Source organism: Tamandua tetradactyla, chromosome 3 (assembly GCF_023851605.1).
Source record: "Tamandua tetradactyla isolate mTamTet1 chromosome 3, mTamTet1.pri, whole genome shotgun sequence".
Taxonomy (NCBI): domain Eukaryota; kingdom Metazoa; phylum Chordata; class Mammalia; order Pilosa; family Myrmecophagidae; genus Tamandua; species Tamandua tetradactyla.
The window spans coordinates 37,747,378-37,768,957 of NC_135329.1; the positions used below are offsets into that span (position 1 = coordinate 37,747,378).

Consider the following 21,580-nt stretch of genomic DNA (forward strand, 5'->3'; position numbering starts at 1 on the left):
GTTCCTTATATTCTGTGTTATGAGACTCTGATTTTACCTTTCTGCTGGTCATAAAAGTGGAATCATACTTTTATGTATCTATTAAGTATCTATTCATACTTTTACTAATCATACTAATCATACTTTTATGTATCCATTAATTTATACTCATCATACTTTTATGTATCTATTAAGTATCTATTCTTTTGTGTCTGGCTTATTTCCCTCAGCATTATGTCCTGAAGACTTATCCATCTTGTCATGTGCTTCAGGATGTCATTTTGTCTTACTGCTGCATAACATTCCATGGTATTATATACCACCTTTTGTTGATCCACTCATCTGTTAATGGGCATTTGGTGTGTTTCCATCTTTTGGAAATTGTGAATAATGCTGCTATGAATATCAGTGTGCAAATGTCTGTTTATGTCATTGCTTTCAGCTCTTCTGGGTTTATATCAAGTAGTTCTTTTGCTGGGTCATAGGGCAACTTGATATTTTGTTTCCTAAGGAACCACCAGTCTTCCATAGTGGCTGCACCATTACACAGTCCCACCAGCAGTGCATAAGTGTCCCAATTTCTCCACATCCTCTCCAACATATATAGTTTCTTATTTGTTTAATAGCAGCCATCCTTATATGTGTGAAGTGGTATCTCATTGTAGTCTTGATCTGCATTTCCTTTATAGCCAATGAAAATGAGCATCTCTTCATGTGCTTTTGAGCCATCTGTATTTGCTCTTCAGAAAAATGCCTATTCATATCTTTAGCCCATTTTATAATTGGGTTGTTTCTTCTTTTGTTGTTGAGTTGTATGATTTCTTTGTATATACAGAAAATCAAACCTTTTTCCAATATGTGATTTCCAAATACTCTCTCCCCTTGAGATGGCTGCCTCTTCACCTTTTTGACAAAGTCTTTTGAGGTACAGAAGCATTTGATTTTGAGGAGTTTTCATTTATCTATTTTTTCTTTTGCTGCTTGTGCTTTGGGTGTAAAATTTAGGAAGCTACCTCCTATTACTAGATCTTGAAGATATTTCCCTACATTTTCTTCTTGAAGCTGTATGGTGCTAGTTCTTATATTTAGGTGTTTGATCCACTTTGAGTTTATTTTTGAGTAGGGTGTAAGATAGGGTGTTCTTCCATTCTTTTAGTTATTGATATCCAGTTCTTCCAGGCCCAATTATTGAAAAGACTGTTTTGTCCCAGTTCAGGGGATTTGGGGGCCTTGTCAAAAATCAATTGACCATAGATTTGGTGGTCTATGTCTACACTCTTGATTCAATTTCAAGGTCAATGCTCCTATCTTTGTGCTAGTACCATGCTGATTTGACCACTGTAGCTTTATAATAGGTTTTAAAGTCAGGGATTATTAATCCTCCCACCTCATTCTTCTTTTTTAGGGTGCTTTTTGCTATTTGGGGTCTCTTTCCCTTCTGGATGAATTTGGTAATTAGCTTTTCCAAGTCTTCAAAGTAGATTGTTGGTGGGCAGGCCACAGTGGCTCAGCAGGCAGGAATGCTTGCCTGTGATGCCAGAGGACCTGGGTTCGATTCCTGGTGCCTCCCCATTTAAAAAAAAAGTAGATTGTTGGAATTGTGATTGGTACTGTGTTGAATCTGTAGATCAATTTGGGAAGAATTGACTTTTTTTTTTAATTATTTATTTATTTATTTATTTTTTTATTAACGGAAAGAAAGAAAAAAAGAAAAAAAAAGGAAATTAACACAACATTTAGGAATCATACCGTTCTACATATGCACTCAGTAATTCTTAACATCATCACATAGATGCATGATCATCGTTTCTTAGTACATTTGCATCGGTTTAGAGGAACTAGCAACACAACAGAAAAAGATATAAAATGTTAATATAGAGAAAAGAAATAAAAGTAGTAATAATAGTAAAAAACAACAAAAAAAAAAACCCTATAGCTCAGATGCAGCTTCATTCAGTGTTTTAACATGATTACTTTACAATTAGGTATTATTGTGCTGTCCATTTTTGAGATTTTGTATCTAGTCCTGTTGCACAGTCTGTATCCCTTCCGCTCCAATTACCCATTATCTTACCCTGTTTCTAACTCCTGCTGGACTCTGTTACCAATGACATATTTCAAGTTTATTCTCGAATGTCCATTCACATCAGTGGGACCATACAGTATTTGTCCTTTAGTTTTTGGCTGGACTCACTCAGCATAATATTCTCTAGGTCCATCCATGTTATTACATGCTTCATAAGTTTATCTTGTCTTAAAGCTGCATAATATTCCATCGTATGTATATACCACAGTTTATTTAGCCATTCTTCTGTTGATAGACATTTTGGCTGTTTCCATCTCTTTGCAATTGTAAATAACGCTGCTATAAACATTGGTGTGCAAATGTCCGTTTGTGTCTTTGCTCTTAAGTCCTTTGAGTAGATACCTAGCAATGGTATTGCTGGGTCGTATGGCAATTCTATATTCAGCTTTTTGAGGAACCGCCAAACTGCCTTCCACAGTGGTTGCACCCTTTGACATTCCCACCAACAGTGGATAAGTGTGCCTCTTTCTCCGCATCCTCTCCAGCACTTGTCATTTTCTGTTTTGTTGATAATGGCCATTCTGGTGGGTGTGAAGAATTGACATTTTAACTATATTTAGCCTTCCTAACCATGAACAGGGAATGTCTTTCCACCTAATTGGATCTCCTTTGATTTCTTTCAGCAATGTTATATAGTTTTCAGTGTACAAATCCATTAAGTCCCTAGTTAAGTTCTCTCCTAAGTACTTGATTCCTTTAGTTGCTATTTCAAATGGTATTTTTTCCATAACTGACTCCTCAGCTAGGTCATTCCTTGTGTATAGAAATGTTACTGATTTTTGGACATTAATTTTATATCCTGCCACCATGCTGAATTTGTTTATTAGCTCAAGTAACTTTGCTGTAGATTTCTCAGGATCTTCCAGGTATAGTATCATGTCATCTGCAAATACTGAAAGTTTTACTTTCTGCTTTCTTTTGGTTATTAATTTGCATGGAAAATATTTTTCCGTCTTTTCACTTTCAATCTATTTGTATCTTTGTGTCTAAGATGAGTCTCTTGTAAGCTGGATTATATTTCTTAGTCCATTCTGCCAATCTTTATCTTTTAATTGGCATATTTAGTCCATTAGCATTCAAAGTTATTACTGAAAAGGTGATTCTTGAATCCATCATCTTATCTTTTTTATTTTATTTGTCAGATCTATATATTCTTTTCCCTCTTTGTCTTTGTATTCTTTAAATTACTATTAGTGGTACTCTTCAATTCTGTGTCCTCCTCCAGAACTCCCTCTCCTGTCTTTTTTTTTTTTTTTTTCATCCTGCAGATCTCTTTAGTTTTTTTATAGGGCCAGTCTCTTATTGAAAAATTCTTTCAGGACTTGTTTGTCTGTGAAAACCTTAATCTCTCCCTCAGTTTTGAAGGGCAATTTGGCTGGTTACAGAATTATTGGCTGGAAGTTTTTCTCTTTCAAGATTTTGAGTAGATCATACCACTGCTTTCTCACCTCCAGGGTGCTAGTTGCGTAGTCTGAACTCAGCCTTATCTGGTTTCCCTTGTATGTAATAGAATGTTTTTTTTGTGCCACTTTCAAAAATTTTTTGCTTTTCTTTAACATTTGACAAACTGATCAATATGTGTCTTGGGAAAGGCCTATTTGGATTTATTCTGTTTGGAGTTTGTTGGGCTTCTTTGACTTGTGTATTTATATCCTTTATAAGGGTTGGGAAGTTTCCCTCCCATTATATCCTCAACTACACTTCCTAGCCCTTTACTCCTCTCTTCTTCTTCTGGGACACCAATAATTCTGATATTTGTGTGCTCTGTTTTGCCTATCATTTCCTTGAGATTCAATTCAAAAATTTCTATCTTTTTTGCCATTTGCTTTTTTGAGACTTTGAAGTCAGTTATCCTGTCCTCTGTATTGCTTATTCTTTCTTCTGTCTCTTTAAATTTGGTATTGTGTGCCCCTAGCATGTTTTTTATTTGGCCAAACAGTCCTTAATCTCTGTGATATCCGCTATGTTTCTATTTATTCTTTCAAATTCCTCTTTATGCTCTTCTACTGTCTTCTTGATTCCTTTATGTCATTTGCTGTCCCATCTATTTTATTAAGTAGAGTTATACAAACATCTTTGATTAGTTGTTCCAGCATCTATGTCTCCTCTGGTGTTTTAATTTGGTCATTAGGCAGGGCTATATCTGTCTACATTGTGAAATGTTGTGTTCATTGCATGTAAATATCTTCGTTGATATACTTTGGGAGTTGATTTCTTTCAGGAGTCCAAGGCCTTGTGTTTGAGGGATGGATGTGCAGTGATGAGCAGGGTACAGGGTGGGCACAACAGTGCAGTGATGCATTGCAGGGCAGGTATAGGTGCAGGTTGGGGATGTTACACTGGTGCTGGTGAACATGGGCACCCATCAGCCAGGTAGGATGTAGCTGTGCAAGTTCACTGGTCTGGGGGGCATAGCCCTGGTGTGCACTGGTCTAGGGTGCAGGGCCCTTTGGTCATGTGTAGAGCTGTGGCAGGTTGGTGTTATGCCTTCATGTGTCAGGGGCAGATGTGACCCAGTCGCACAGGTCAGTGCTTTCTCAGAGCTGAGAAGTATGACTAAGGGCCGTGTGCATGCACGGTTCTAGAACTGCCTTAAACTGATGTTTCCAGAGCTGAATGTAGTGATTGGGGCATGTGTGAATGCCAAGGTATAGGAGTGATGTAAACTAAAGTTCCTATAGCTGAAGGATGTGACTGAGGGGGCCCCTTTGAGCATGCAAAAGACTAGGAGTACCATAAATCGATACGCAATCTCAGGGTAGGTGGTGGGATAAGGGTGTGTGATACTATGGGGGGTCGCGGGGGTTAGCACCTGTATCCTTTATTCACTGGCAACAGCCTTCAGGGAGCATGGAGTGGGAGGTAGTGCTCGGGAGGGTTACAGGAGAGCTGTGTTGGTCTGCACTTGGGGTGGGGGTATGGGGTAGATACGTGTGCTGGGGGCTGGTGGAGTGGGATGTTTGGAGCGTGGGGATTGGAGCAGGTGATGGGGTTCAGGTATGTGGTGTGGGGAGAGTCACTGGCCATGGGACTGCGCTCAAGGAACATGGGGTGTCTTATTCCTAGTCCCCCGCTCCTGTCTGTGCACTCCCATGGGCTCTTTGCCTCCATGCCAAGGTCCAGCTTTCTGCTTCTCACATCCTTGGCCTCTGCAACCAGGGCTGCCTTATGTGGTACAGAAGGCTCCCCCAGGTCAACTGCACTCTTAAATATCCATCTCATTCACCTTCCCATCCCTTCTCTAATTTTTCCATAGATCAGGGCTGAACATGAGCTACTCTAATTTAGCCATCTTCCTTCCCTGAAGTCCTCCCAATACATTTTTGAGGTTAAACTAGCTGGTATTTGGTATTTGTTATCACAGCCATGTCAAACTAAGATGATCAAGTAATTCTCTAGTATGTTACTAGAGAACTTTAAGTTTCAGTATTTAGAATAAATAACTAACACTTTGCCAGTTTCTTAACCTTATCAGTAAACCTCAATTTCCCCATCTGTAAAATAGTAATCACCTACTAGAAGTTGCTCCTATGCAAGCTTCATTTAGACCTTGTTACCTATCATAACCTGCCAAACCCTAATCAAGACCATTCCAGCCAAACCTAAAGAACACCTAGGGCAATATATAAGATTCCACATGGATTCCATGCACTAGAGTAACTTTCCAGAAACCTACAACCTCCAGATGTTCCCTGGTCCAGAAAAATCTTGAAACCTAGCCCAGCCTCTCCAGAACATCAGATAGTTCCATCTCCCTACTGCATATCAGTGACAGACCCTTCCAATATGAAAAATTTAGAATGGTCATAGCCCAAACACCCCTAAAGAGAGAGATGGAAAGATCAAAGGTGATGGTGGAGTTATACAGAGATGATAAAATTTAACAAATGAATATGAATGCTGAATCATGAAATTGATATCTCTTTAGTCTCCAGTATTTTAGAACAGCTAGAAGTAAAAACCTAAAATTGTGAAATTGTAACCCATGTCAAACTCTGAAATAAGTTCTACAACTACTAATTGTGGTGCTGTGCTTTGAAATTTATAGCCTTTTTGTATATATATTATCTTTCACAAAAAAAGAAGGAAAAAAAGCTGATTGTGATGATAAAAAAATATTTAAGCCTTCTAGCCTCCTGTATTAGTTAGGGTTCTCTAGAGAAACAGAATCAACAGGGAACACTTACAAATATAAAATTTATGAAAGTGTGTCACGTAACCGTAGGAACGCAGAGTCCAAAATCCACAGGGCAGGCTGCGAAGCCGATGACTCCAATGGATGGCCTGGATGAACTCCACAGGAGAGGCTCACCAGCCAAAGCAGGAATGGAACCTGTCTCTTCTGAGTCCTCCTTAAAAGGCTTCCCATGATTGCATTTAGCATCACTTAATGCAGAAGACACTCCCCCTTGGCTGATTACAAATGGAATCAGCTGTGGATGTAGCTGATGTGATCATGACCTAATCCTATGAAATGTCCTCATTGCAAACAGACAGGCCAGTGCTTGCCCAATCAGATGAACAGGTACCACAACTTGGCCAAGTTGACACCTGTCCCTAACCATGACACTTCCTATATTCTTGGAGCAGGTAGAAGGAAAAATATGAGAGGATCATTTGGTAGCCCATGACAAACTCTGGGATCTCTCTTGTACCTACTTGTTGAAGAGTGCTTTGAAAACTACTGCTTTTTTATTTCGTTGCTTTATATATGTGTCATACTATACAATAAAAAATGTTAAAAAATATAGTAATTGCCTATCACATTGGATTGTTGTGTAGATTAAATAAGATTGCTAATGTACTTAGACTATTACCTGATAAACATCAAAGCTGAATCAAATTTAGCTATTATTATTGTTATTGGTATTACAATTTTTACAAGAAGTTCACAAATGTTTACATTTCCATGATGTGTTCGTGTTAGTATATCTAGACATACAATGCCCAGCATCTCAAACTGTATTTTGACTCCTTTAGAGTAACCAATTACAGAAACTGATGTCTTCAAGTTGTATTAATATCTTTGAGGCCATGACTTTATTAAAATATTTTAGGGTTTCACACAATAATTTGGTGGCACATAACCACAGTTTCAGGGACGAATTGTTTAGAAACATTTCCAAACTTTGCCCCCACAAAGCCATTACTAAAGAAATTAAAGTCAGAGATAAATTGGAGAGCATACAAATGAGGGCCCTTACTTCACAATTAAATCAACCTCTATTTACATCATGATCTGAAAAAAATCAAAGGACTCTGTCCCAGATTGTAAAACCCAACTATTTTCATTTTAACTGATTGCATCAGTTAGAATTATGTTGGTTAACTGTCCTCAGAAACAAATACTGGAACTGAAAGGAGCATTAAAAATCACTAAAACTACTGATTGTTTTTTCTAATTCAAATTAATATCTATTAAACCAATTTATGTGTAATAATGCTCATCAATATCTCTTCCAATCTGTCCAAACAAAATTCCTGCCCAGAATCAGAGATGGAAGAAAAAGTGATCATTTCTCCAGCAGATCTCTGGGAACTTGCTGTAGAACATCCACCTATGGAGAGATATTTAGTTTGCACCAAAATAATCAACCCAGGAAATCAAGGTATAGGGAAATTTGTTCATACAAAAAGAGACCTTGCAGTTGAACAGGCTGAATGCTAATCTTGTACATAGTGAATGAGACCGACCACAAATCCTGGAGGACAGGAACATACACACACCCAAACAAACACACGTGAACAGTACAATTAAATACCTAGTTCCTTTCATCTCATTCCCACCCCAAGATGGTTGCCTTGCTAAAGCAATGACTCTCCTCTGGGAAACTGATTAAAAACTTTGCACTTGTTTCTTACAAACAAACAACAAATACTTTCCACTGAAGAAGTATGTTCTGAAACTCAGAATCATCTCAGAAAGGTTCAGGTTCCAGAATGGAGTCCAAATGAATGGAACTGGATCAACATGACTATTCTCATTACTGCCCCAAGAAAGTACTACTTCATCCCTTGAGATGCCAGTGTTCTAGGGGAAATTATGGTGCCCTAGGAACTTTTCCTTCTGTGACAGTGAGCCCTGTGTCTCATATACCCTTCATTCAAATGTTCTCACTCCACTGTGAATGTGAGCCAATTCTTTGATGCCAGGAGAGGCAAATTGTGAGAAAAGAAGATGACTCCCTTGGCCACAGGGGTGGAGAAGCCAGGCATCTTTATACTATTATCCTGAAACCCTGAATATTAATTCATGGCCCTTTTCTATAAACATGAGTTTTAGATGATGGGAAAAGCAAAATCTGCTCCTTCTTAACAATCCGATGTTCATCATTACCAGATATTAAGAATTAGTTGACCAAATGTCATTTCTTCGTTTTGGGGGCTCTTATGAAATTAAAAGGTAAAGTTTTTATATATTCTCCTTCCTAATCACTTTCCTCTTAATTTTCCTTTCATTTCTACTTTGAAATATTGTATATTTATTGTAAAGCAATTTTTTATGAAAGGTTATAAAAAAATAAGAAATGAATAATTGAACCTGTCACTATGTTTATATCCAAATGGTGCATAATTGTTTTATAACAATTGAAATGAATAAGGTGATCAAATCTACCTTCCTTGAACCATTATATTCTGTTACTTGGATTTATGAAAAGAATAGTATGGTCTGGAGAAAACACAACTGATGTCTTCTTTACCCTTTATTTTTGGCCAGTTGATTGATAACCATGCATTTTTTATTTTAACACTTTTTTTATTATGCACTAGAATTTCAGTTGGCTAAGAATTCAAAAAAAAAAAAAGTTGAGTATTTTATACCTTGTATTAGTCAGGTTTCTCTTAGGGAAACAGAACCAAAGGGATATATTTGCATATTATGTAAGTATCAATAGAAATTGACTCATGCAACTCTGGAGATGGAAAAGTCCAAATTCTGTAGGGCATGTCACTAGTTAGGAACTCCAATGACAGTTTTTGCTTCATTGAGAAGCATGCCTCGTTGAAGAAGAGTTGGAAATTCTCCCTTCTGACTGCTGAAACCATCACTTCATCTTTTAAGGCCTTCAAGTGATTGGCTGAGACTTCTCTCATTGCTGATGGCGACCTCCTCAGTTGACTGTAGATGTAATCAGCCAGAGATACACTCAACTTACTGAATATTTAAACTCATGAAATATCCTTATAGTAATAATCAGGCCATTGCTTGCTTAAACAAACAACTGGACACCATAACCTGGCCAAGTTGACACACAACTATTTTGTAAACATTTTGAAGTTATATTTCATGGTTGCTGTATAATTTTTTTTCTGTCCTTTCTTTCTCTCCTGTTCCACTGTTACCATCCAGGCAAAATCCCCATTCTCAGTAATTTCTTAACTGGTTACCAAGTAAATTGCAGGGGCTTTAGTGACTCATTCTCAGTAAAGTAGATACAATGATGCTATCAAATCAGATCATGTCTCTCCATCAGTAATAACTTGTCAGTGGCTTCCAATTTGACATTGAATAAAATCAAAACCCTTTTCCTTATTAAAAACCATAACAAAGGTGGGTAATGGTGGCTCAGTGGTAGAGTTCTCACCTGCCATGCTGGAATCCCATGGTCACATCCCAGTGCCTGCCCATGCCAAAACAAACAAACAAACAAACAAAAAACTAAGAAAAACAAAACAAACAACTCTAAGTGATTCTGTACTTATACCCCTCTAACCTCATCTGACAGCAGACTCCAATTTCCTGCATCCACTGCAGCTACACTGACCTTCCTGTTTTGTGAAAATTGTTCCTAAGGGATTCTGGCCAGCATTCTCTTCTGCCAGTGCCCTCTGAGTTTTCTGTGCCTAGTACTTGTGTATTGCTCAGACACTGATGTAATAATTTTCGGTTCACTGCTGTCTTCTCTGACAGGCCTCCTTGACCACACCTTTTATATTAGCCACGTCTCACACTCTAGATGAATTTTCATTTTGGCTTAGTATTTAACACTTTTCTCTTTTATCCAAGTACTTGATTAGTATCAGTATCTCTTCTTAAGCCCTGCTGAATAAAAAACTTTCTATGAAGAAGGTCCTTATACCCCACTCTACACCAAGCACCTAGAATAGGAATGGGCACATAGAAAGTATCAAATTATTTCTGAAAGAATAAAATTTACATTGCTTTACACCTGATTGCATCACAATTTTTAGAACAGAGTTCTTCTGTAAAGAGGCACCATGGTGAAAAAAACAGAGCATGAGATAGGGATGGATTCAAATGAAGCTTCCACCATTTTCTTAATCTAAAATATTCATTTTTACTTTTCTGGATTTCATTTTTCTCATCATTATGAAAAATTATAGGGACTTCACAGCACAATATTATCATCAGTATATATGTGTATTTTACTATTTTTACATCTCCCTTTGATAGACCCTTCTAAAATTCCTGTTTTCCTTGGTCAGATTGACTATTTTGTAAAAACTGCATCATGTAAGGATTCCCAAAAGTGCCCTTAACTTGATAGAGAAACGATGAACACCTCTTTAGTTGTAGCAAAGGGAAAAGAGCTTTCAACTTTCAAGAATTACTATTGCCCTCTTGGGGTAACTTTTAATTAAAATAAATTAAAGAAAATTTTCAAGAGCTAGATTTTATTGAGTTTTGAATGTTGTGGTTAAAGTAATAAAATGACAAACTACTGACTGCTTTATTACTAAGGGCTTAAAATTATATAAGTAGTTGGTGAATTATCACTTGTATCAAGTATATATTTCTCTCCTTAACTAGAATGTTGTCAAACCTGAATTGCTAAATATATTCCCCATTGTGCCTGACAACTGAACTCACATCAACTTCACATGAATAAAATAGATAATCATTGTGCTAGTTTGAAGATGTTATGTACCCCAGAAAGAACATGTTCTTCTAATCCAATCTTGTGGGGGCAGACCTTCTATTGGGTGAGAGCTTTTGATTAGGTCGTTCCATGGATATGTGACCTGCCCTATTCAGGGTGGGTCTTGCTCCTTTTACTAGAGTCCTTTATGAAGGGAATAAAAGGTAGAAAACAGAGAGAGAGCTCAGGGCTGGCACAAAGAGCAGAGAGATGAAACCAAGGCAAAGACGTTTGGAGATGCTAAGCTAAGAGATGAAATCCAGAGTTTGCCTGGAGACACAAGTGAGGACCCACAGAAGCTCAAAGAGTCATTTGAAATCAGAAGCCAGGAGAGTGAGAGCAGATGTTGTCATATACCTTCCCATGTGACAGAGAAACCTCGGAAGCCATCGGCCTTTCTTCAGAAAGGTATCTCTCTCTGGATGCCTTAGCTTGGACATCATTATGGGCTTAGAACTGTATACTTGTAACTTAATAAATCCCCTTTATATAAAAAGCCAATCCTCTTCTAGTATATTGCATTCTGGCAGCTTTAGCAAACTGAAACACTTATGTTTAAGGCAACCAATTTTAATGGAAAAATGAATTTTAAATATGATAATATTACATTTTTTGAAAATTCTTCCTAGGTAATTTTCAACACCCCATCTTTTCATTAAACATATCTACACACACACTCTTAGATATATAAAACAATGAAAAAACATTATAATGCCTGGTAATGGTACTTTAAAGTGGAAAAGCAGGCCGAGCCGAGCCGCCCGCCCTCCTCCTCCCCTCTCTTTCTCCGCCGGCCCGCCGAGCCGAGCCGAGCCGCCCGCCCTCCTCCTCCCCTCTCTTTCTCTGCCGGCCCGCCGAGCCGAGCCGAGCCGCCCGCCCTCCTCCTCCCCTCTCTTTCTCCGCCGGCCCGCCGAGCCGAGCCGAGCCGCCCGCCCTCCTCCTCCCCTCTCTTTCTCCGCCAGCCCGCCGAGCCGAGCCGAGCCGCCCGCCCTCCTCCTCCCCTCTCTTTCTCCGCCGGCCCGCCGAGCCGAGCCGCCCGCCCTCCTCCTCCCCTCTCCTCCCCCTCCTGCTCCGGCTGCTCTCCAACCACCACGGTGCCTTCTTCCCCTGCCTTCACCGTGCTCCTCCGCCACCAGCCTCGACAGCCTTGCCGCCCTCACCTTTCCTCCTCCAGAACAGCTACTGGGGGAGTGGAGATAATACAGAGCAGCTCCCGGAACCACGAGGGAGATCAAAGGGACAGCGTACCCCATCCTGGAACGGCTGACTATCTGGGAGAACCAGCTCCGGTGAGATCACCAAGGGGCACGGGCTTTCCTGGGTGGGTCGGCAAGCGACCGGAGTCCCTCCCTTTCACCTTCCTGGGCCAGCTGGTAGAATTGGACAGGCGGTCCCCTTAGGCCGCAGCGGCTGGTGCCCCCACCACACGAGGCCCCCCGGAACAACTGAGATAGTTGGGCCGGAAATCCCCAGACTGCGGAGAACAGTGACCGGGGGATCCCTTCCAAACACGTGACTCCCCCGTCGGCTGGGAACAGTATACTCTCCCGGGCTGTGACAGCTGGTGCCCTCCCGCCACGCTTGGTGCCCCGGGCCGACTGGCTAATTTGGCCGGACGCTCTCCTGTGCTGCGACGGCCGGCGACCCTCCCCGCGTTTGGAACCCCGGGCCGGCTGGCATTCTTCCAAGACGCTTCGATTACCGAGCCTCCCCTACGGCGAGAGGTTCCCAGAGTTGAGGGACCCACAGCAACTTTCGCTGGTGGAACCCACAGACAGGCGTGTGCCACGAGCGCCACCTACTGGGCAGGATAGGAAGAACAGAACCCAGAGATTGCACAGAAAAATCTTTCAACCTGTGGGATCGAACACCCGGGGAAATCTGACTAAATGCCCAGACGCCAGCAGAAGATAACGGATCACGCTCAGAAAATTGAACACATGGCCCAGTCAAACGAAGAAACCAATAGTTCAAATGAGATACAGGAGCTGAAACAACTAATGCTGAATATACGAACAGAAATGGAAAACCTCTTCAAAAACGAAATCGATAAATTGAGGGAGGACATGAAGAAGACATGGGCTGAACATAAAGAAGAAATAGAAAAACTGAAAAAACAAATCACAGAACTTATGGAAGTGAAAGATAAAGTAGAAAAGATGGAAAAAACAATGGATACCTACAATGACAGATTTAAAGAAACAGAAGATAGAATTAGTGATTTGGAGGATGAAACATCTGAATTCCAAAAAGAAACAGAAACTATCCGGAAAAGAATGGAAAAATTTGAACAAGGTATCAGGGAACTCAAGGACAATGTGAACCGTACAAATATACGTGTAGTGGGTATCCCAGAAGGAGAAGAGAAGGGAAAAGGAGGAGAAAAACTAATGGAAGAAATTATCACTGAAAATTTCCCAACTCTTATGAAAGACCTAAAATTACAGATCCAAGAAGTGCAGCGCACCCCAAAGAGATTAGACACAAATAGGCGTTCCCCAAGACACTTACTAGTTAGAATGTCAGAGGTCAAAGAGAAAGAGAGGATCTTGAAGGCAGCGAGAGAAAAACAATCCGTCACATACAAGGGAAACCCAATAAGACTATGTGTAGATTTCTCAGCAGAAACCATGGAAGTTAGAAGACAGTGGGATGATATATTTAAGTTACTAAAAGAGAAAAACTGCCAGCCAAGACTCCTATACCCAGCAAAATTGTCCTTCAAAAATGAGGGAGAAATTAAAACATTCTCAGACAAAAAGTCACTGAAAGAATTTGTGACCAAGAGACCAGCTCTGCAAGAAATAATAAAGGAAGCACTAGAGTCAGATACAAAAAGACAGAAGAGAGAGACATGGAGAAAAGTGTAGAAAGAAGGAAAGTCAGATATGATATATATAATACAAAAGGCAAAATGGTAGAGGAAAATATTATCCAAACAGTAATAACTCTAAATGTCAATGGACTGAATTCCCCAATTAAAAGACATAGACTGGCAGAATGGATTAAAAAACAGGATCCTTCTATATGCTGTCTACAGGAAACACATCTTAGACCCAAAGATAAATATAGGTTGAAAGTGAAAGGTTGGGAAAAGATATTTCATGCAAACAACAACCAGAAAAGGGCAGGAGTGGCTATACTAATATCCAACAAATTAGACTTCAAATGTAAAACAGTTAAAAGAGACAAAGAAGGACACTATATACTATTAAAAGGAACAATTAAACAAGAAGACATAACAATCATAAATATTTACGCACCGAACCAGAATGCCCCAAAATACGTGAGGAATACACTGCAAACACTGAAGAGGGAAATAGACACATATACCATAATAGTTGGAGACTTCAATTCACCACTCTCATCAATGGACAGAACATCTACACAGAGGATCAATAAAGAAATAGAGAACCTGAATATTACTATAAATGAACTTGACTTAACAGACATTTATAGGACATTACATCCCACAACAGCAGGATACACCTTTTTTTCAAGTGCTCATGGATCATTCTCAAAGATAGACCATATGCTGGGTCACAAAGCAAGTCTTAACAAATTTAAAAATATTGAAATCATACACAACACTTTCTCGGATCATAAAGCAATGAAGTTGGAAATCAATAATAGGCGGAGGGCCAGAAAATTCATAAATACATGGAGGCTCAACAACACACTCTTAAACAACAAGTGGGTCAAAGAAGAAATTGCAAGAGAAATTAGTAAATACCTAGAGGCAAATGAAAATGAAGACACAACATATCAAAACTTATGGGACGCAGCAAAGGCAGTGCTAAGAGGGAAATTTATTGCCCTAAATGCCTTTATCAGAAAAGAAGAAAAGGCAAAAATGCAGGAATTAACTGTCCACTTGGAAGAACTGGAGAAAGAACAGCAAACTAATCCCAAAGCAAGCAAAAGGAAAGAAATAACAAAGATTAGAGCAGAAATAAATGAAATTGAAAACATGAAAACAATAGAGAAAATCAATAAGACCAGAAGTTGGTTCTATGAGAAAATCAACAAGATTGATGGGCCCTTAGCAAGATTGACAAAAAGAAGAAGAGAGACGATGCAAATAAATAAGATTAGAAATGAAAGAGGAGACATAACTACTGACCTCACAGAAATAAAGGAGGTAATAACAGGATACTATGAACAACTTTACGCTAATAAATACAACAATTTAGAAGAAATGGACAGGTTCCTGGAAAGACATGAACAACCAACTTTGACTCAAGAAGAAATAGACGACCTCAACAAACCAATCACAAGTAAAGAGATTGAATTAGTTATTCAAAAGCTCCCTAAAAAGAAAAGTCCAGGACCAGACGGCTTCACATGTGAATTCTATCAAACATTCCAGAAAGAATTAGTACCTACTCTCCTCAAACTCTTCAACATAATCGAAGTGGAGGGAAAACTACCTAATTCATTCTATGAAGCCAACATCACCCTCATACCAAAACCAGGCAAAGATAATACAAAAAAAGAAAACTACAGACCAATCTCTCTAATGAATACAGATGCAAAAATCCTCAATAAAATTCTAGCAAATCGAATCCAGCAACACATTAAAAGATTTATACATCATGACCAAGTAGGATTCATCCCAGGTATGCAAGGATGGTTCAACATAAGAAAATCAATTAATGTAATACACCATATCAACAAATCAAAGCAGAAAAATCACATGATCATCTCAATTGATGCAGAGAAGGCATTTGACAAGATTCAACATCCTTTCCTGCTGAAAACACTTCAAAAGATAGGAATACAAGGGAACTTCCTTAAAATGATAGAGGGAATATATGAAAAACCCACAGCTAATATCATCCTCAATGGGGAAAAATTGAAAACTTCCCCCTAAGATCAGGAACAAGACAAGGATGTCCACTATCACCACTATTATTCAACATTGTGTTGGAAGTTCTAGCCAGAGCAATTAGGCAAGAAAAAGAAATACAAGGCATCAAAATTGGAAAGGAAGAAGTAAAACTATCACTGTTTGCAGACGATATGATAATATATGTAGAAAACCCAGAAAAATCCACAACAAAATTACTAGAGCTAATAAATGAGTACAGCAAAGTAGCAGGCTACAAGATCAACATTCAAAAATCTGTAGCTTTTCTATACACTAGTAATGAACAAGCTGAGGCGGAAATCAAGAAACGGATCCCATTTACAATCGCAACTAAAAGAATAAAATACCTAGGAATAAATTTAACCAAAGAGACAAAAAACCTATATAAAGAAAACTACAAAAAACTGTTAAAAGAAATCACAGAAGACCTAAATAGATGGAAGGGCATACCGTGTTCATGGATTGGAAGACTAAATATAGTTAAGATGTCAATCCTACCTAAATTGATTTACAGATTCAATGCAATACCAATCAAAATCCCAACAACTTATTTTTCAGAAATAGAAAAACCAATAAGCAAATTTATCTGGAAGGGCAGGGTGCCCCGAATTGCTAAAAACATCTTGAGGAAAAAAAACGAAGCTGGAGGTCTCGCGCTGCCTGACTTTAAGGCATACTATGAAGCCACAGTGGTCAAAACAGCATGGTATTGGCATAAAGATAGATATATCGACCAATGGAATCGAATAGAGTGCTCAGATATAGACCCTCTCATCTATGGACATTTGATCTTTGATAAGGCAGTCAAGCCAACTCACCTGGGACAGAGCAGTCTCTTCAATAAATGGTGCCTAGAGAACTGGATATCCATATGCAAAAGAATGAAAAAAGACCCATCTCTCACACCCTATACAAAAGTTAACTCAAAATGGATCAAAGATCTAAACATTAGGTCTAAGACCATAAAACAGATAGAGGAAAATGTTGGGAGATATCTTATGGATCTTACAACTGGAGGTGGTTTTATGGACCTTAAACCTAAAGCAAGAGCACTGAAGAAGGAAATAAATAAATGGGAGCTCCTCAAAATTAAACACTTTTGTGCATCAGAGAACTTCATCAAGAAAGTAGAAAGACAGCCTACACAATGGGAGACAATATTTGGAAACGACATATCAGATAAAGGTCTAGTATCCAGAATTTATAAAGAGATTATTCAACTCAACAACAAAAAGACAGCCAACCCAATTACAAAATGGGAAAAAGACTTAAACAGACACCTACCAGAAGAAGAAATACGGATGGCCAAGAGGCACATGAAGAGATGCTCAATGTCCCTGGCCATTAGAGAAATGCAAATCAAAACCACAATGAGATATCATCTCACACCCACCAGAATGGCCATTATCAACAAAACAGAAAATGACAAGTGCTGGAGAGGATGCGGAGAAAGAGGCACACTTATCCACTGTTGGTGGGAATGTCAAAGGGTGCAACCACTGTGGAAGGCAGTTTGGCGGTTCCTCAAAAAGCTGAATATAGAATTGCCATACGACCCAGCAATACCATTGCTGGGTATCTACTCAAAGGACTTAAGGGCAAAGACACAAACGGACATTTGCACACCAATGTTTATAGCAGCGTTATTTACAATTGCAAAGAGATGGAAACAGCCAAAATCTCCATCAACAGAAGAGTGGCTAAACAAACTGTGGTATATACATACGATGGAATATTATGCAGCTTTAAGACAAGATAAACTTATGAACCATGTAATAACATGGATGGACCTAGAGAATATTATGCTGAGTGAATCTAGCCAAAAACTAAAGGACAAATACTGTATGGTCCCACTGATGTGAACGGACATTCGAGAATAAACTTGAAATATGTCATTGGTAACAGAGTTCAGCAGGAGTTAGAAACAGGGTAAGACAATGGGTAATTGAAGCTGAAGGGATACAGACTGTGCAACAGGACTAGATACAAAAACTCAAAAATGGACAGCACAATAATACCTAATTGTAAAGTAATCATGTTAAAATACTGAATGAAGCTGCATCTGAGCTATAGGGTTTTTTTTTGTTTTTGTTTGCTTGTTGGTTTGTTTGTTGTTGTTGTTTTTTACTATTACTACTACTTTTATTTCTTTTCTTTATATTAACATTTTATATCTTTTTCTGTTGTGTTGCTAGTTCCTCTAAACCAATGCAAATGTACTAAGAAACAATGATCATGCATCTATGTGATGATGTTAAGAATTACTGAGTGCATATGTAGAATGGTATGATTTCTAAATGTTGTGTTAATTTCTTTTTTTTTTCTTTCCGTTAATAAAAAAAATAAAAAAATTTAATAAAAAAAAAATAAAGTGGAAAAGCATGGAAAAAATCTTTGATATGTAGATTTTCAAACTTATTTTATGCCTTCACTATTTGTATCATTATAGATTTACAGTGCATTATGAGGTTAATACAAGTTAGCCTTTAATACCTTCTTTAGTTATGATAGTAATATTTTGACTACTGCAACAAATAAGCACATTTTATTTTACCTTTTTAACAGCTTTATTTAGATATAATTTACATAAAGTTCATACATTTAAAGTATAGAATTCACTGATTTTTCATATAATTATAGTGTTGTGCCACCATCACCATATTCTAATTTGAGAATATTTTCATCACCTCAAAAATAAAACTTGTACTCGTTACCATTCCTTTCTCTCCTAAGCCGTAAGGCAAACATTAATAATTTTCTGTGTCTATAGATTTGCCTAGTCTGAACATGGAATCATACACATATGTGATCTTTTGTGACTGTCTTCTTTCACTTGTTTTTTACTGTTCATGCATATTGCAGCATATGTCAGCATTTCGTTCTTTTTCATAGCTGAACAATATTCAATGGTGTGGATATGACACAATGTGTTTATCCATTCAATTGTTGGATATTTCATTTGTTTCTACCTTCTGGCAATTGCAAATAGTACAACTGTGAATATTCATGTCCTAGTTTTCGTGTAGACAGTTTTAGTTATCAAGGGTAGATAAATAGGAGTGGAGTTGTTGGTTCAAATGATGACACTATGTTTAAGATTTTGAGGAAATGCCAGTTTTCCAAGTGCTACTTCAATTTATATGCCAACCGGCAATGCATGAAAGTTTCGATTTCTCTACAACCTGGATTGTTATCTGTGTTTTTGATTATACCCATTCTAGTGGATATAAAAGGGCTTCTCATTGTGGTTTAAATATTCATTTTCCTAATGATTGATGATCATAAACTTCTTTTCATGTGCTTATGGTCCATTTTTATGTCTTTTTGGAGAAATGTCTATTCAAATGTTATGTCCTTTTAATTGGGTTATTTGTGTTTTTATGATTTTATGATAATATAGTTTCAAGTTCAACAGATATATGATTTACAAACATTTTTGCCACATTTGTGAGTGGTATTTCCACTTCCTTGATGATCTCCTTTGTAGAACAAAAGTTTTGTTTTGTTTTGTTTTTTATTAAGTCCAATTTATTCTTCTCTTTTATTGCTTATACTCTGGGTATTGTATCTAGTAAATCATTGCCTGAATTAATGTCATGAAAATTTGCACCAATGTTTTCATCTAAGAAAACTCGGTCCAATGTTTTCATCTAAGTGATTCATACTTTCACCTCTTACATTTAAGTCTCTGATCTACTTTGTGCTGATATTCTTTTTTGTATGCTGTACGGCAGGGTTCACGTCATTCTTTTTGCATGTGTGTATCCCCTTATTACAGCACCATTTGCTCAATTTTTGTTTATTTGGTTTTTCATTTGTTTGTTTGCTTATTGGCTTGTTTGGGAAATACATGGGCTGGGAATTGAACCTGGGTCTCCCTCATGGCAGGCGATAATTCTAACACTGAACTACCCTTGCAGCCCTGTATTAATTTTTTTATATAGTGTTAGGAAGGAATTCAAATTCATTCTTTTGTAAGTGGATATCTAGCTTCCCTAACAACTGGTGAAATGACAGTAATTTCTCAATATTTAATATAGGCCTAATATTGTATTGAATTTATTGTGTATTATCTCATTTGTTTACCAACACGCTGACTGTTATTTTGAGATATTAAAAAAATGGATTATTTGTACAGTGTCATTCCTGATGACATTAAATTTCTTATTTTCACAATATTATTTTGTTATTCCAATCACTTGTCATCGTAATTATTGTATATATGTTGAATTCCCTTCTCTGTGCTGGATTTTTATATTCAACATTTTGCTACTTTTTCTACATAAAAGCAACTCTTATAACCCAATATATCACTATGGATATTCACACAGTGCCTAAGATCTCCAGGTACTTTTTTTTTTTCTCATGGGCAGGCATCAGGAAATGAACCCCAGTCTCCAGTATGGCAGGCGAGAATTCTGTCCCTGAGCCACCATTACACTGCCCTTTTTTCTCGGCTCCCCTGGAACTTTTTTCTATATTTCATAGATTAGAGAATTGGAAGTCAAAAGCCAAGTGACTTTTCTCCATGAAAAAATTTCAGTAAACACTGATAATAACACAGATTTTCTCCATTTTTTATCATTGATGGGGAAACCTGGGATATAGAAAGGATATATGAGTTTTCTCAACTTATACAGCAAATAAGTAGCTTAGATTGGATACAGAACAAAGGTCATCTAAACCCTGCTATTGTATCTTTTAAGTTAGAGAACTGTCATTGAAACTGTGGGATTGTATGGATCTGATTATTTGATTCAGCAATGAACAAAGGTTTACACAATTTCTTACATGAAAATGCACAGAAAAATAGACATTCATCACTGGAAGGGATATATATATATATATATATATATATATTTAGTCCATATCTCCCCTATTATTTATTTATTTTTACCCCTATTTTTTTACCCGTCTTTCCATACCTTGGATAAAAAGAGCATCAGACACAAGGTTTTCACAATCACACAGTCACATTGTGAAAGCTCTATCATTATTACACAATCATCTTCAAGAATCAAGGCTACTGGAACACAGCTCAACACTTTCCGATATCTCTCAAGTCACTCCAATACACCATAAACTAAAAAGGGATATCTATATAATGCATAAGAACAACCTCCAGGATAACCTCTCAACTGTGTTTGAAATCTCTCAGCCATTGAAATTTTATTTTATTTTATTCCTCTCTTCCCCTTTTCAGTCAAGAAGACTTTCTCAATCCCCGATGCCAGATCCTGGCTCATGCCAAGAGTTCTGTCCCATGTTGCCAGGGAGATTCACATCCCTGGGAGTCATGTCCCATGTAACAGGTGAGGGCAGTGAGTTCACTTGCCGAGTCAGCTTAGAGAGAGAGGCCATATCTGAGCAACAAAAGAGGTTCTCTGGGGGATAGCTCTTAGGTATAATTATAAGTAGGCTTAGCTTCTCCTTTTCAGGAATAAGTTTCATAGCAGTAAACCCAAATATTGAGAGCTCGGCCTATTGATCTGATCATCCTCACTGCTTGCAACAATATCAGAAATTCCCCAGATGGGGAAGTTGAGTATTTCCCTCCTTTCTCTCCAGTCCCCCAAGAGGACTTTGCAAATACTTTTTTATTCACTGCACTGGAAGTGATCTTAACTTTAAGATGAGGAAGGGAAATTTGTCCAAAGTACATATCTATTTTGTGGCAGTGTTTATAAGAATATGCCAGTTTAGGTCTCTTTTTGATGTATCAATGAGAAATCAATTCATGTAATTTCAAATTACAGGGTTTTA

At 38.0% G+C, this 21,580-nt stretch overlaps 1 protein-coding gene across 1 annotated transcript in view; it reads left to right on the plus strand.

Annotated features, from left to right (window-relative positions):
* Window positions 1-21,580, plus strand: part of LOC143675538 (CUB and sushi domain-containing protein 1-like) — a 925,048-nt gene that overhangs the window by 489,523 nt on the left and 413,945 nt on the right. The gene's annotated exons all lie outside the window — the stretch shown is intronic.